At 41.0% G+C, this 8,711-nt stretch overlaps 1 protein-coding gene across 1 annotated transcript in view; it reads right to left on the bottom strand.

The window, feature by feature from the left end:
* vwa5b2 (von Willebrand factor A domain containing 5B2) overlaps nt 1-3,011 on the bottom strand; it is a 24,835-nt gene extending 21,824 nt beyond the window's left edge. Inside the window, exon 1 of the mRNA XM_076981120.1 lies at nt 2,956-3,011. The gene's annotated coding sequence lies outside the window, so the exon portion shown is untranslated. The remainder of the gene's footprint in view (nt 1-2,955) is intronic.
* Between the last annotated feature and the right edge of the window lie 5,700 nt (nt 3,012-8,711).

The following is an 8,711-nucleotide window of genomic DNA, read 5'->3' as shown; positions in this document are numbered from 1 at the left end:
TACCACAAGTGACATTTAATAAGTCAGATTTACTATTCTCTATTTGTACATATTGATATCTATTGCCAAAATAACTTTTGAGCCATGAGTATGCTACCCCTCTCATTCCATATCTTTCCAGTTTTTTTAACAATATATCATGATCAATAGTGTCTAATGCTTTTTTTAGGTCTATAAAAACTCCAACTGTATATTCCTTATTATCTATTGCTGTAGCTATATCTTCTACTAGTTGCATTACTGCCATTGTAGTGGACCTATTTTCTCTAAAACCATATTGATAATCACTCAATAGATTGTGCTTTTCTACAAATCTATATAATATCATATCTCATATCATATCTCATATCATATATCATATCTCATATCATATCATATATCATATCTCATATCTCATATCATATCTCATATCATATCTCATATCTCATGTCATATCTCATATCATATAATATCTCATATATCATATCTCATGTCATATCTCATATCATATCATATCTCATGTCATATATCATATCATATCTCATATCTCATATATCTCATATATCATATCTCATATCACATCTCATGTCTCCTATCATATCTCACGTCTCGTATCTCATATTTCATATATCTCATATCATATCACACACACACACACACACACACACACACACACACACACACACACACACAGGAACAAGTATGAGAAGTTGAAGAAGGTGAGAGGTGGAAGAGATGTGGGAAGTGAAGGCAATAGTGGTTCCCATGGCAATAGTAGTGTGTGTGTGTGTGTGTGTGTGTGTGTGTGTGTGTGTGTGTGTGTGTGTGTGTGTGTGTCTGTGTGTGTGTGTGTGTGTGTGTGGGTGTGTGGGTGTGTGGGTGTGTGTGTGTGGGTGTGTGTGTGTGTGTGTGTGTGTGTGCGTGCGTGCGTGCGTGCGTGTGTGTGCGTGTGTGTGCGCATGCGTGTGTGTTTTTCCTGTTATTTGTATGTGTTTCATGTCTCTGACATGAGGGCCTGCTAAACGTTAAATATCAATAAATATTCATGTTTGACAGGTGGCTTAAGTCAAAATATATTTTTTTAAATCTATAAATAAATCACCTATCAGACATCTTCTGAAATCATGGTCCAATCATGTGTTTTTAGAACTCATACAAACAGACATTACATTTACATTACATTTACTTTACATCAGATACATTTAATTAAAGTATGTTTAACTTCTGAGGATCTTAGAACAAAATGCTTTAAAATCCCTTAAATGAACAACTGACAGTAAAATTACACATCAGAGTCATGTACACATCTTACTTTATAACGCCGTGTGCGTGTGTTTGTCTGTGCATGAGTGTGTGTGTTTGTGTGTGCATGTGTGCATGCGTACGTGCGTGTATGTGTGTGTGTGTGGTCAGTATAGAGTTTGTTTTCTGCTAATGGCCTTTCGTGTGCTCTGCCACCTGGACAGTGAGTTCTCTCGCTGAGATTTACTGCACACGGTGTAAGTGTGTGTTCACACACACACGCCCCGCAGCCATCATTAACATATTGATTGGAGAAAAGAGAATCAGAGAAAACATGAGAAACATGAGAAACAAGAGCAATCAGTTGGTAGTGTTAGTCCTGAAAAGACACGATGAATGTCAAGTGACTGCACAGAGTTAATGTAGGTAAAAACCCTGTGGAGGAGAGGAGAGGAGGAGAGGAGAGGAGAGGAGAGACTTTCTTCCCCTGTTCTCTTATGTGTGAAAAAGGGAAAGTTAATAGGAGCTTTAGTCTGAGGCCCGTGAGAGAAATGGAAGAAATATAGGAGGAAAACACAAATAACACTGTTGATCCAGTCCTGGGCTAGGAAGGGGATTTTGAGTGTTCACTGGTTTGAGCTGTTGACAGGTTTGAGCTGTTTGAGCTGTTGACAGGTTTGAGCTGTTTGAGCTGTTGACAGGTTTGAGCTGTTGACAGGTTTGAGCTGTTTGAGCTGTTGACAGGTTTGAGCTGTTGACAGGTTTAGCACTACTGTCACTAACACCTGAGCCATCTGTTAGGAAGCATTGTGGAACCAGAGAAGATTTTTACCAAGCGTAGCCTATATACTGAAAATACATAATACATGCAACAATCTTCAATAATCTGAAATCGAACACTTAAAATATTGAAAATAGATCCAATTTACAGTCTTTTGAATCACAATTGTACTGAACCTGAATTGTTTTGTAGCCCTAAAGCTGCGAAACGTGGTAGTGGTTGGACATCAAACCATGTTTAAATCAAAAATAATCAAAATAGATTATAAAAAGAGGAAAAACTCCAGGACCATTCAGGTAAACAAACTCTGACAGTACAAGACATCGGCCCTGTACTATACACAGCAGAATTACCAGAAGGGGAAGCGGTTAAAACGCGTTTTCCATTAAATAAACGCCAGCGGTCATTCTCAAAGTAACGCACGCAGACGCCCATAAAGAAAAACCTGATGACTCAGCGAATCACATAATTCATAAATACAATTAAGTGATCACGTAAATACATTTATCATGAAGCAAAATGTGCAGTTTGTAATAACTAGTACAATCACTTTAACTCTAAACTAAAAATGTTAAAATTATGCTCATGCCATATGCAGAAATTTCTCTGAAGCTTTTGATCATTGCAAGAGTCACATTTTCCCCTTGAGTTTTAATAAATTCTACTACGGACAAACACATTCAGCCTATCCAGGAAAATGTTCTGTTTAAATCTTCACATTTTTTAACAGTGACACGCTAAACTTTCATACAGTTGTTTATATTATATCCACTTGTGTTGTCCAATTTAGAAACGTAAATATCTATCATTCAATCTGGTAAAATAAATATTCAGCCGTTGCAATAAGATTTACGCGATAAGAGCATTTTATTTAAAGTGGTTTAGAATCCGTATTATAATTTTAATCAGTATTGGTTGTAAACCTTCATCAGTATTAACTGATTGCCACTTACTTGCTATGATTGCAGCTTTGTGCTCAGCAGCTACGCCGCGGTGCAGTGACGCGCTACAGTTCGCTCGCGCCTCTGCGTCCCCGTCCGCGTGCGGGAGGCGCGAGCAACCACAGCGAGCACTGGCGCACGCGCGTGCGCCCGAGGAAGAGCGACATTGCAAAAGTTGCTCGAGCCAGGAGGATAATTTGCTGGATCTCGGCCACATAACGAGTAAAACAAATGTGCGTTGTCGTATTGAGAGTTTTAATGCTGCCAAACAGCAAGAGTCGCTGTAAAAATATTAGTACAGAACCGTTCTCCTCACAATGTGACAAGTGGATCTATGAAATAGATGCGGAACTAAGAAATAATGTGTACGTGGTCCAGGTCCACTGCGCGCTTCTCGTGGGTCTTTAGACGCACGCAACAGATCTTTTTTTCTTTTGCTTTATTGATTTTATGCAACAAGTTTCTTCAAACTTACCGTTCAACCAAGCTTACTGGGGCAAAACACACACACACACACACACACACACACACACACACACACACACACACACAGCGTCTGTTAACTGACCCTACGGAAGGCTGTGGAAGCGATACCGATTCGGTCACATTAGGATGTCGGTGCGTGTTTGTGGGACCAGACATGATGGAGCAGTGATGACCAGTTCTGAATACGAATGAGCAACACTGTAACCGGGGCGCTGGGGTTAAGGACACGGACACGCGCTTCCAGCTGAAACAGCTACTTAACTGTCCGTCTGATATCTTCATTTTCAGCCTACTGCAAGAACATTAAGAACATTAAATCACTGACTGAAACCTGAACAACTGACATTGTGACACATATTCCACACAAGTCCACATTTCCTTCCTTATATTTACGATAAACACGTATAGGGTAATTGAGATTTCTAAATTGTTCCATACAGACGTGTGATTCGGGTATTTTGTTGACGTGTCTCGTATTATGTCTCTCATGTTAGTGTTTCCCATATTGACGCTTAGCGCTTCAACATCTGCTCAGACTTCACTGTAAATCACTGTAAATATTTACAGACTAATTTTAGGAGCTATTATAACTACATATGACCACACACTGGAAGATAGTATTTGTTGTTAATTAGGAAAGGATGGATTTCTTAATAAAAGGAAAGTAAACATTTTATTTTACATGCATCATAAAATACACCATCTGTTTTTTTTCCACACAGCGGATACATGACATCTGCGATATGTTGTTACAGAGGGGAGTGTTGTGTGTGTACTGTGACTCCTGGACAGCATGGTAGTGCATATTTCACCCATTATGCTGGTGGCTCTTTTCCAGGTGGCTGATTACCCCTGCCATGTTTTGGCCAGTTGTGTGTGGAACTGTGGTTTACAGGGAGCGATGCCTTCTGGGAAATGTAGTTCCAGAGTTTGGGCTCCGGATCCAGAGGAGCATCCAGCCACATTTCATGCTCATGCGGACTTGTACCTTGATTTAGGACCTTGCTTTGCACAATCTTCCTGAGCACTGGGTGTGCTATAATGAAGAACACTGCTTCAGGACATGCATTACAATAATCTTTAAGTAAGCCATAAATAATTCAGTTTAGGCACACAGTAAATTAATTCTCTGTGGGCACTGAAGTGATGTAATGTAATGAGCTGGTTAATGCTGCCCTCTGCTGGTAAGCCTTGGAACAGAATAATCTTAACCCTCTCTTGCACAGTCTGGGGCTATTAAAACTGAGCTTGAAGGCTGCACATTTTATATCAGTGAGCTGCTTACTGACAGTGAACTAAACAGCACACATCCTTCCATTAAATCAGTTACTTCCACTCTCTGAAACAAAGTTGAAATATGAGAGCCGCCTGTACAGCTGTTGTCTGCGTAAACAAACTACGAATCCTCCCGGCCAGATTAACCTTACTTCATATTTCTAATGATGGGTGGAGCCATAGCCCTCTAGTGTGATTAACCACAGAAAGACAAACATATGCTGTTATTTCTGGTCCAATTAAATATTTATATTTGTATATAGAAAAAACACATTCAACAACCAACAACATTTATATTTGCGTCGCAACGCTAGTTGTCTTTCGCAATTGATAATTTTATGCTTTAACTGTGCTCGCTTCAGTCTTCCTGCATTCTTATATTGCTATTTCAATTGTTGTAATTTGCGGAGAGACTGTGATGATTTATGATCAATGATGTCACTTAAAGACAAACGGTCTTCACCTGTTTGGTCCTGCCTTGGTCACCCATACATTTAAGTCAGCATAACAGTCAGCCTTTATTTTGTCCCACTTCTTATGATTTTCTTCTATAGTATAAATCACTTTACTGGTCATATTCATATGTTCCTCTAAGGTATTCCATTCTACATCAAACTGTTTGTATGACTTCTGAATTTCCTCACCAGTCATGTTGATAAAAAACAGATATTCACCTGACGTTGTCTTCAATTTTACTTATTAGAACGGGAGTTCAGTTTTATCACTCAATCAATTCAGGTTCCTTGTCCGAATTTTGGTGATTCGAGGGGACCTCACTCCCACGGGTTCACCATAGACCCAGCTTGGCACGGGACGGCACCCGGCCTTATCAATGCCTCGTCAGACGAACGAGGGGGTTGGCCACACCCAGGCAACAAAATCACTTATCAGTAAAGTGTCTGAATTTTGGTGATTCATACAACATACCCTATCAAAAAATTGACTTGAATAGAAGTTGAAGTGTTCTTTAAAAACTTTACTTAAGTAGAAGTACAGAAGTATTCAGCATTTTTTGTACTTAAGTATTGCAAGTAGTTTATTCTAAAATTTATTACTCAAGTACTGAAAGTAAAAAGTACAAGTATTGTGTTTTGAATTAATTAAAGAAAGCCATCAAAGATGTCAAAGACCAAGTCTGTATGTACAAACAAGTAGCAACTTTAAAAACTGGGCTTAACACATCGTACACAAAAAACAGATAACCTATGTCCTGCTACGTCGTAGCTGAGAAAACGAGGTGTATTTTGGACGTAAAATCCGTCCGTCGGGTTCTAAGGGTGAGTCTACTGCCCTGCGTTTACCCTCAATAAATGCCCCCTATAAAAACACTACACTATAATAATGGGCACATGATTAGTCAGCATGAAGAGACACAGATTACTGTTACTAAAAACACAACTCAGTGTGACATCGCCTTTATGATTGCCAGCTAATGTTAATACTGCAGCAGTCATGAACATAATTAGGTTAGTTAGCTAAGATATCTAACCTAACTGTGTCTCCTGTGCGTTATATTTATAACTTACATTGATGTGTTTCTTCAAGTTCGAAGGTGAATTTTTGAAGGCCAATATTTCACCCTCTTTAGGGAGGCAGAGATGGCACTTCATCCTATAGGAATTTACTTTCACTCCAGCAAACGCAAACACTGTCTCTAGGTAGGGCCAGGGTGGTCTCCTTCCTCACCCTCACCGCCACGATCACTCGATGTTGAAGGTGTGGAAGGTGCCAATATATGTACATTAAAACGCCAACAAGCTTATTATGTAGCACTTATGCTGCTCTTCTGCTGTTACCAAACACGGAACCATCTCTTTTAATGAGATAAAAAGCAAATTATTTAGAATAATTTTGAGTATATGTGTATTTGTATAAATATGTAAATTAAGCTGAAGGTGCTGGAAAATACTGAAAATGGACCTTCAAAGTGCCGTACAAGTGCATGAACTCCACCTTGTAACTTCACACGCACAAAAATCGAGAGGTGCACGACCTCGCGACGTGACCGCGCGCGTGGCCAACGGGTATGGGCGGAGCCACCGCGCATGGGCGGAGCCACCGCGCATGGGCGGAGCCACCGCGATTGCGTCCTTTTTGCCACGCGGACCCTTGCGATAGTCACGACTACCTGTCAGGTTTTGCATGCATGTTGGGGAGGGGCCCCGAAAACTTCTCACTGTCATAAGCTCAAACGGAGATGAGATCTCATGGCCAACAGTACCAACTGCAGGGATCCAGCCAATTCATCCCTGTTTTGTGCACATAGCTTTACAAGCTTTTTATCCTTTGTTACCATTTATCCTTTCCATTTTAGCCTGAGATTGAGGATGATAAACCAACCCTTATTTGTTCCACAAATTTTAGCTCCTAGCTAGTGAAGTGCAATCCCATTATCTGAGCGCACTAATTTAGTAAACAATGGTGCTGTGACGCGGGGTTGGAGGCAGCAGGAGGCAGAGGTTGAGCATCTAATGTTTTATTCTCCATAATAAACAGAAATACTCAGGCCACTGGGCGGTACAAAACAACAGGCAATAAGGAATACAGAAAGCAAAGAAAAGGCTGTGAAGCGACGTCGGGCAGGAACAGTGTTGCAGCGGTCTTTTCCCATGAAGCGAGGTTAGGGGTGCAGGAAGTATGCGCAGCGCTGGACGGCGCGACCTGCAGGAATATAAAGAGCCCGAGTCTGATTAATGACAGGTGTCAGTACTCGGGCGATTGGGAGTGAGGGAGTGACCAGGAATGAGTGGGTGTGTGCAGCGCTAGAGTAGGCGTGTGTGTGGAGGGAGGTGTGTGTGCATGCGCCCTCTGTTGGCGTCCAGGCCGACCCACCGTAACAGGTGCAGTATCCAGTGATTCTATCAACATTTTGCAGATGGACTTAGAGTCCTCTGCCCTGGCGGGAAATGCTTCTACCTAACCTGAGAATTTGTCCACAACCACTAACAAATACCTTAGTCCCCGTATTGGTATTAACATGTCCATGTAGTCAATCTGAACTTCTTCTCCTAGCTCCTGTGCAGGAGGGAACCTGCTTGGACCTGGTCTTAAAGCAGGGCAGCTGTTATGCACATTACAAATATCACATTACTCTGTCCAGTCTGCTATTATGTCAGTATAGGTGCCATCAGTAACTACATTTTTCCTTCATTTATTTTTACCCACGTGCTACCCCGTGTGCCTCAGTTAACGCTGGTTTGATCAATTGACTGTAAGAGTCTGTGGTTTCCTGTTTGGTCCTTCCCAGGCTTCTTTACTTCCTTATCTCTTTTACCTTACTTCCTTTTCTCTGGGGTAGATTTTTCCTGTACTTTAAGTAGCTCTGGGTCCTGTGGTAGAGGAGATCACTCCTCCTCTGCCCTGCAAACCATCTAATGGGCTCCTGTTTGCCTCTGTCTCTCAGCTCACCCCCCCCTTTTGATGTTCTGTGACTGTATGTGCGACCTCCGCTTCATGCTGTGTGCACGGTGCTGTCTAACAGGAAGTTGAGGTGTGTCAGCAACTTCCTCTCCCTCTTTTTCTGAAACAACATTAAGGACTGTGTTTCAGAAACTTCTAAGAAGAATGATAAGTTATAATCAGCAACTGCTAAGTCCATGGCCTGTGCCAATGCCTGTTTTAGATTAATGAATTGTCTTTCTCTGTAATGGGGAAATGCTAGTCAAATGAAGTTATTTTAATACAGTGGTACCTCGAGATACGAGTTTAATCCGTTCCAGACCCGTGCTCGTATCTCGAACTGCTCGGTTCTGGAAGCAATTTAACAATGTAAAGTATTGTAATTGGTTCCGGTCCTTAAAAAAGTCACAAAACTAGCGTAAACTTTCCACTACTAGAGCCTTTCTTTGGAGCCATAATGCAAAAAAAAACTTTTGTAGTATTGAAATACAAATAAAAGTCTGTTGTCCAGTCATATAATTTGTAATTTTAGTGTTCTTAAAATCTCGTCTCGTTCTCGTGAACACAATATCGTGTCTCGTCTCGTCTCTTGAGCTGAGTGTCTCGTC

Source organism: Brachyhypopomus gauderio, chromosome 19, assembly GCF_052324685.1.
Source record: "Brachyhypopomus gauderio isolate BG-103 chromosome 19, BGAUD_0.2, whole genome shotgun sequence".
NCBI lineage: Eukaryota > Metazoa > Chordata > Actinopteri > Gymnotiformes > Hypopomidae > Brachyhypopomus > Brachyhypopomus gauderio.
The sequence above is the reverse complement of the archived record's forward strand: the minus strand, read 5'-3'. Positions and strand labels throughout refer to the sequence as shown.